Source organism: Rattus norvegicus, chromosome 19, assembly GCF_036323735.1.
Source record: "Rattus norvegicus strain BN/NHsdMcwi chromosome 19, GRCr8, whole genome shotgun sequence".
In the NCBI taxonomy this organism is placed as follows: domain Eukaryota; kingdom Metazoa; phylum Chordata; class Mammalia; order Rodentia; family Muridae; genus Rattus; species Rattus norvegicus.
Window position 1 is genome coordinate 22549457 of NC_086037.1, and position 8082 is coordinate 22557538.

The 8082-nt window shown below is 42.4% G+C and overlaps 1 non-coding gene across 1 annotated transcript; it reads right to left on the reverse strand.

Annotated features, from left to right (window-relative positions):
- Positions 1-3889: 3889 nt before the first annotated feature.
- LOC134483700 (U6 spliceosomal RNA) lies at positions 3890-3996 on the reverse strand. The gene has a single exon (XR_010060584.1). It is a non-coding gene; the product is annotated as a U6 spliceosomal RNA (small nuclear RNA).
- Between the last annotated feature and the right edge of the window lie 4086 nt (positions 3997-8082).

Genomic DNA, 8082 nt, shown 5'->3' on the forward strand with positions numbered 1-8082 from the left:
TGTCTCCCTGCGGTCTAACTTCTTGAGTTCTTTGTATATTTTGGATATAAGGCCTCTATCTGTTGTAGGATTGGTAAAGATCTTTTCCCAATCTGTTGGTTGCCGTTTTGTCCTAACCACAGTGTCCTTTGTCTTACAGAAGCTTTGCAGTTTTATGAGATCCCATTTATTGATTATTGATCTTAGAGCATAAGCCATTGGTGTTTTGTTCAGGAAATTTTTTCCAGTGCCCATGTGTTCCAGGTGCTTCCCTAGTTTTTCTTCTATTAGTTTCAGTGTATCTGGTTTGATGTGGAGGTCCTTGATCCACTTGGACTTAAGCTTTGTACAGGGTGATAAGCATGGATCGATCTGCATTCTTCTACATGTTGACCTCCAGTTGAACCACCACCATTTGCTAAAAATGCTATCTTTTTTCCATTTGATGGTTTTGGCTCCTTTGTCAAAAATCAAAGTGCCCATAAGTGTGTGGTTCATTTCTGGGTCTTCAATTCTGTTCCATTGTTCTATCTGTCTGTCTCTGTAACAATACCATGCAGTTTTTATCACTATTGCTCTGTAATACTGCTTGAGTTCAGGGATAGTGATTCCCCCTGAAGTCCTTTCATTGTTGAGGATAGCTTTAGCTATCCTGGGTATTTGCTATTCCACATGAATTTGCAAATTGTTCTGTCTAACTCTTTGAAGAATTGGATTGGTATTTTGATGGGGATTGCATTGAATCTGTAGATCGCTTTTGGTAAAATGGCCATTTTTCCTATATTAATCCTGCCAATCCATGTGCATGGGAGATCTTTCCATCTTCTGAGGATTTCTTCAATTTCTTTCTTCAGAGTCTTGAAGTTCTTATTGTACAAATCTTTTACTTGCTTGGTTAAAGTCACACCGAGGTACTTTATATTATTTTGGTCTATTATGAAGGGTGTCGTTTCCCTAATTTCTTTCTCGGCTTGTTTCTCTTTTGTGTAGAGGAAGGCTACTGATTTATTTGAGTTAATTTTATACCCAGCCACTTTGCTGAAGTTGTTTATCAGCTTTAGTAGTTCTCTGGTGGAACTTTTGGGATTACATAAATATACTATCATATCATCTGCAAATAGTGATATTTTGACTTCTTCTTTTCCGATCCGTATCCCCTTGACCTCCTTTTGTTGTCTGATTGCTCTGGCTAAAACTTCAAGAACTATATTGAATAAGTAGGGAGAGAGTGGGCAGCCTTGTCTAGTCCCTGATTTTAGTGGGATTGCTTCAAGTTTCTCTCCATTTAGTTTAATGTTAACAACTGGTTTGCTGTATATGGCTTTTACTATGTTTAGGTATGGGCCTTGAATTCCTATTCTTTCCAGGACTTTTATCATGAAGGGGTGTTGAATTTTGTCAAATGCTTTCTCAGCATCTAATGAAATGATCATGTGGTTTTGTTCTTTCAGTTTGTTTATATAATGGATCATGTTGATGGTTTTCCGTATATTAAACCATCCCTGCATGCCTGGGATGAAGCCTACTTGATCATGGTGGATGATTGTTTTGATGTGCTCTTGGATTCAGTTTGCCAGAATTTTATTGAGTATTTTTGCGTCGATATTCATAAGGGAAATTGGTCTGAAGTTCTCTTTCTTTGTTGTGTCTTTGTGTGGTTTAGGTATAAGAGTAATTGTGGCTTCGTAGAAGGTATTCGGAAGTGATCCATCTGTTTCAATTTTGTGGAATAGTTTGGATAATATTGGTATGAGGTCTTCTATGAAGGTTTGATAGAATTCTGCACTAAACCCGTCTGGACCTGGGATCTTTTTGGTTGGGAGAACTTTAATGACTGCTTCTATTTCCTTAGGAGTTATGGGGTTGTTTAACTGGTTTATCTGTTCCTGATTTAACTTCGGTACCTGGTATCTGTCTAGGAAATTGTCCATTTCCTGTAGATTTTCAAGTTTTGTTGAATATAGGTTTTTATAGTAAGATCTGATGATTTTTTGAATTTCCTCTGAATCTGTTGTTATGTCTCCCTTTTCATTTCTGATTTTGTTAATTTGGATGCATTCTCTGTGTCCTCTCATTAGTCTGGCTAAGGGTTTATCTATCTTTTTGATTTTCTCAAAGAACCAACTTTTGGTTCTGTTGATTCTTTCTATGGTCCTTTTTGTTTCTACTTGGCTGATTTCTGCTCTGAGTTTGATTATTTCCTGCCTTCTACTCCTCCTGGGTGTATTTGCTTCTTTTTGTTCTAGAGCTTTTAGGTGTGCTGTCAAGCTGCTGACATATGCTCTTTCCTGTTTCTTTCTGCAGGCACCCAGCGCTATGAGTTTTCCTCTTAGCACAGCTTTCATATTTCCCATAAGTTTGGGTATGTTGTACCTTCATTTACACTAAATTTTAAAAAAGTTTTTAATTTCTTTCTTTATTTCTTCCTTGACCAGGTTATCATTGAGTAGAGCATTGTTCAATTTCCACGTATATGTGGGCATTCTTCCTTGATTGTTATTGAAGAACAGTTTTAGGCCGTGGTGGTCCGATAGCACGCATGGGATTATTTCTATCTTTCTGTACCTGTTGAGGCCCGTTTTTTGACCAATTATATGGTCAATTTTGGAGAAAGTACCATGAGGAGCTGAGAAGAAGGTATATCCTTTTGCTTTAGGATAGAATGTTCTATAAATATCCGTTAAGTCCATTTGGCTCATGACTTCTCTTAGTCTGTCTACATCTCTGTTTAATTTCTGTTTCCATGATCTGTCCATTGATGAGAGTGGGGTGTTGAAATCTCCCACTATTATTGTGTGAGGTGCAATGTGTGTTTTGAGCTTTAGTAAGGTTTGTTTTACATATGTAGGTGCCCTTGTATTTGGGGCATAGATATTTAGGATTGAGAGTTCATCTTGGTGGATTTTTCCTTTGATGAATATGAAGTGTCCTTCCTTATATTTTTTGATGACTTTTAATTGAAAATTGATTTTATTTGATATTAGAATGGCTACTCCAGCTTGCTTCTTCTGACCATTTGCTTGGAAAATTGTTTTCCAGCCTTTCACTCTGAGGTAATGTCTGTCTTTGTCTCTGAGGTGTGTTTCCTGTAGGCAGCAGAATGCAGGGTCCTCGTTGCGTATCCAGTTTGTTAATCTATGTCTTTTTATTGGGGAGTTGAGGCCATTGATGTTGAGAGATATTAAGGAATAGTGATTATTGCTTCCCGTTATATTCATATTTGGATGTGAGGTTATGTTTGTGTGCTTTCATTCTCTTTGTTTGTTGCCAAGACAATTAGTTTCTTGCTTATTCTAGGGTATAGCTTGCCTCCTTATGTTGGGCTTTACCATTTATTATCCTTTGTAGTGCTGGATTTGTAGAAAGATATTGTGTAAATTCGGTTTTGTCATGGAATATCTTGGTTTCTACATCTATGTTAATTGAGAGTTTTGCAGGATACAGTAACCTGGGCTGGCATTTGTGTTCTCTTAGGGTCTGTATGACATCAGTCCAGGATCTTCTGGCCTTCATAGTTTCTGGCGAGAAGTCTGGTGTGATTCTCATAGGTCTGCCTTTATATGTTACTTGACCTTTTTCCCTTACTGCTTTTAATATTCTTTCTTTATTTTGTGCATTTGGTGTTTTGACTATTATGTGACGGGAGGTGTTTCTTTTCTGGTCCAATCTATTTGGAGTTCTGTAGGCTTCTTGTATCCCTATGGGTGTCTCTTTTTTTAGGTTAGGGAAGTTTTCTTCTATGATTTTGTTGAAGATATTTACTGGTCCTTTGAGCTGGGAGTCTTCACTCTCTTCTATACCTATTATCCTTAGGTTTGATCTTCTCATTGAGTCCTGGATTTCCTGTATGTTTTGGACCAGTAGCTTTTTCTGCTTTACATTATCTTTGACAGTTGAGTCAATTATTTCTAAAAATATGGAACGCTTCACGAATTTGCGTGTCATCCTTGCGCAGGGGCCATGCTAATCTTCTCTGTATCGTTCCAATTTTATTATATGTGCTGCCGAAGCGAGCACCAGGATAGACATTCTTTATCAGCAGGTCTCAGGGTAGAACTGGATATGTGACCCTGTTCTACAGCACTGTCCAGAGTGGTAAATGCAGCTTCTGAAGAGGAATGCAGGCCTGGCCTCTAGACCTCCACCTTCCAGGCCTGTCTGGAGAGCCTGATGCCCTGGCAAAAGAGACTCCTTCTCTCCAGAGGAGCACTGCAGTCAAATGACATATCAGTGATGAAAACTATCAGTCCCCAAAGGCATGCCACTGAGCAGAGATAGCCTCAGTCATGCACCTCTACCCATCCCCAGTTCCTCGTGTCAATAACTCAACCCTTTCATGAACTAGATGGCAATACTTGAGGCAGGATGATCAGTAGTTTACTGGCCAATCTGGGCTCTATGAGACGCTCTCCCTGAAATCAGAGCCAGCAGGAAATTCAGTATGAAAGATCGTTGTAGCCAAGCTCAACAACCCGGTTCAGAGCCTGGGACCCCACACGGTAGGATAAAGTGACTCCCATGCTTTTTCCTCTACCTTCAACACTCATGCTTTGGAATGCACACCCCTACAATGAGATCAATACACATGGAATAAAAATTAAACAGAAAAATTAATGAAGACAATGCAGACAATGTTTTAAAGGATCCTGGGAGTCCTCACTCTGCACTTCCCTTTCCTTTGCCTTGGGAACATCACCTGCACCAGAGGCTGAGACTTCCTGCAAGAGAGAGAGGAGAGATGCACTGTTCATTCCGCTGGAGCTGTGCAAAGACCAGAGCCACCTGTCTTTTCCTGATAGTGGGAGCTGGGCCCAAGTGTGGGCTGCTCCTACTAGAGGAACCACAAGAAGAGGACCACCTTCCTCAAACCTTCCTGGAAGTCAGAGTACGGGCTATGGACTTCCCTCAATCCTCAGAGGACTCTCTTTCAGCGATGGCTCAGAGCCTCTTAGGACAGAGAGGGACCAGAGCTTCCCCCCAAAGCAAGATTCCGGTCTTATCTGACAGGTATGAGGGCTTAGGGATGGGACAGTGGATGTGACAAGTTTACATGTAGCACAGGGGCTAGGTTAATAAAGAAATCAAAGAGGAAAGAAACCTGGAAGATTCCTCATCTGTTCTTTTTTGCTCTATTCGTAGGGATGAGGTGGCAGTGTGGGGTAGAGGACTAGGACACAGCACAGCCTTCTCTGCTCATGGTGAACTTTCTAGGCTGCCTGGTCACTGTGACCAGCATCTTTTCAACTGTGCCATTCTACTACCAAGGCTGACACAACTGGTGCACCATGTAGCAATAGGACTGTACTGACTTAGGCACATTTGGAATCACACAATGATCATGTGTCACAGATGGGTTTCTTTTTTTAGAAAAGGATTAAAACAAAAACTATTTATTTTGTCCATATGAGTGAGTACACTGTCCCTGTTTTCAGACACAACAGTAGAGGGTAGAAGATGAGATTAGAAATGGTTATATGACACAGTGTGGTTGCTGGGAATTGAACTCAGATCCTCTGGAAGAGCAGTCAGTGGTCTTAACCACTGAGCCATCCCTCCAGCCCCAGTATATTGTATTTTCAATGTTGTTTGTTTTATATCTTTACTCACGTATGTCTGTATGGCGTTCTGTGAGTACAGGTACTCATGTGCTTGTGTAAAGGTCAGGGACAACCTGAGCACAGATCCTCACCTTCTACCTCTCGTCCATGGCTGTGTATGCTAGGCTAGCCCTTCCCTCTAATCCTAGAGACTGTCCACTTTAGGCTCCTATCTCCCTGTGGGAAGGGCTGGATGACAGACTCTACTGCATCCAGGTTTATGTGGCTTCTAGGGACCTAAACTGTTGTTGGGCTTGTTCAGATGAAAATAAACACCATTTCACAGCCCTGGCTGGGCCAGGCAGCGCACGGGTCTTTGCTGCTCTTGCAGAAGACTTGAGTTCAGTCTCCAGCACCCGGGTCAGGTGGCTCACAACCACCTGAGACTCCAGGTCCAGGGACTTCCAAGCTCTTCTGGATAAACCTACATGGCAAAAGCAGGGCTGGGAGCTGGAGGCTTCTGGTGTTGGCTTCTCCATGCAGTAGGGGGCAAATCATGGGCATGTGAGGTAACATGGAACCCTGTAATTCTACAAAGTCCAGAAGCTCCTGATTTCCCTCATGGTGCCCTAGAGCCTGTCCACCACACATGGAGGCTTCAGGAACATGGCCTTTTCCTGACCTGTGTGGACTCTGCATCCTCACTCTCTACCCCCTGCTTTTCGGGGTTGGAAGTCTCAGGTGTAGGAGGCGCCTACCATAGGCCTCTTCTCTCAGCATTTCAGCATTTTACCCACTTGACCTTCACCGAGCATCCTTTGCTCTACACAGTTACCTCAGCCTGTGACCCTCATCCTCCAGACTCTTGTGAAGCAAACACCCATGGGTGTGCAGCTCTCATAGTTAGCCAGGCTAAAGGGTAAGGCAGCAAATCCTTCATGAACTCTACAGCTCCTGAGGCCTAGGAAAATGTCTATACCGGGGCTAAATTCATGCTGCCCTGTAAGACTACATTTTTCCTTTAAACAGAAGGATGTGTGGTGGTGGTGGCACAGGCCTTTGATCCTAACACTTGGGAGGCAGAGGCAGACAGATTTCTGAATTCAAGGCAGCTTCCTCTACAGAGCTAATTCCAGGTCAGCTACACAAAAAACAACACTGTCTCCAAGAGTAAAACAAAAAGAGAAAGAGAGAAAGAAAGAAAGAAGGAAAGAAAGAAAGAAAGAAAGAAGTGAAAGAAAGAAAGGAAGGAAGGATTCATGTTTTGTATACAATGAGATGCCTGCCTGTCTATACCTGAACCACCATGTTAACTATAACTCTTGTCACATCTGTATTAATTCAAATACTGAAGGCCAAATGGTTAAATCTTAATGACTATACAATTGGGGGGTGGTGCTGAAGAGATGGTTGGTTTAGTGGCTAAGAGCATAAGACCAAGGTTCAGTTCCCAGTGTCCACATGGTGGCTCCTATTAACCTGTAATTGCAATTCTAGGGAATCAGTCTGTACTTCACGGGCACCACACATACCACATGGTGCACAAGCATTTATTAGGTGAAACACTCAGGCCCATAAAAATAAGTAAATAAAATATATGGTTAACAGACACTGTGATTCAGGAAGTTCTTAGTGACTTTGGTTATCATTTCTCTCTCCCAGAGACCTGTCTTCCTCATGCTCAGCCTCCCTGGCTTCTAGGACATTTCCTAGCTCTATGGAGCATGAAGTACTCAACACCATAAGCCAAGCATTGCAAAGCCATCTGCACCTTCACTGCTACACCTTCTCCATGGCTGTGTCTAAAGGGAGAGACTTGGAATCTCACAGATGCAAGGCCAAACCTGTTGGGCTATGTGAGCCCAGCCACCCAATAGTCAGATCTACTCCTGTCCTTGGCTATGGCATGAGGCTCTTAAGACAAATTAATCTGAAGGATCTCAACAGCTATGCTGTTAGACCTCTCATTGCTCTGCCCGACCTACAAGCTCCTTTACTGGCTCAAATTCACACCTGAACTCCTCTCCTGCCTCAGCCACCATCAGCTCTTCTACTCCTCTCCACCTGTGCTCTGAAGAATCCACACTAAGGTGGACGTTAACCTCTTGTGGACCTCCAGATGTATGCTTGTGATTACTCTTCATTGGCTGTTTTGTATAGGTAGGCAGGTTCTTCTAGTCTCATGCAGAACACTGCTCACACATTTTGGATCTTACAACACCCTCTTGATTGAGAATCCTGACTAATGACTGACTGAGCCTTCCATCCCTGAAGCCACCCTCTGTGTCCCAGTACAAGATGAGAATCCCCACCCTAACCCCTGGTGTCCACTTTCATCTCAGAAGCTAGACTCTGCACTGCCCATTACCTTTTGGTTCTCTGCCTCTAATTCTGTTAAATAGTTCCTCTCTTCTTTAAAACAAATTCATTTTGTTGTTTATTTTTTGAGACAGGGTTTCTCTGTTTGGCCCTGGCTATTCTGACAGGCTCTCTGTAGATCAGACTTGTCAGGAAACCAGATATCTGCCTGCCTCGGCCTCTTAAGCACTGGGATTACTGGATTGTG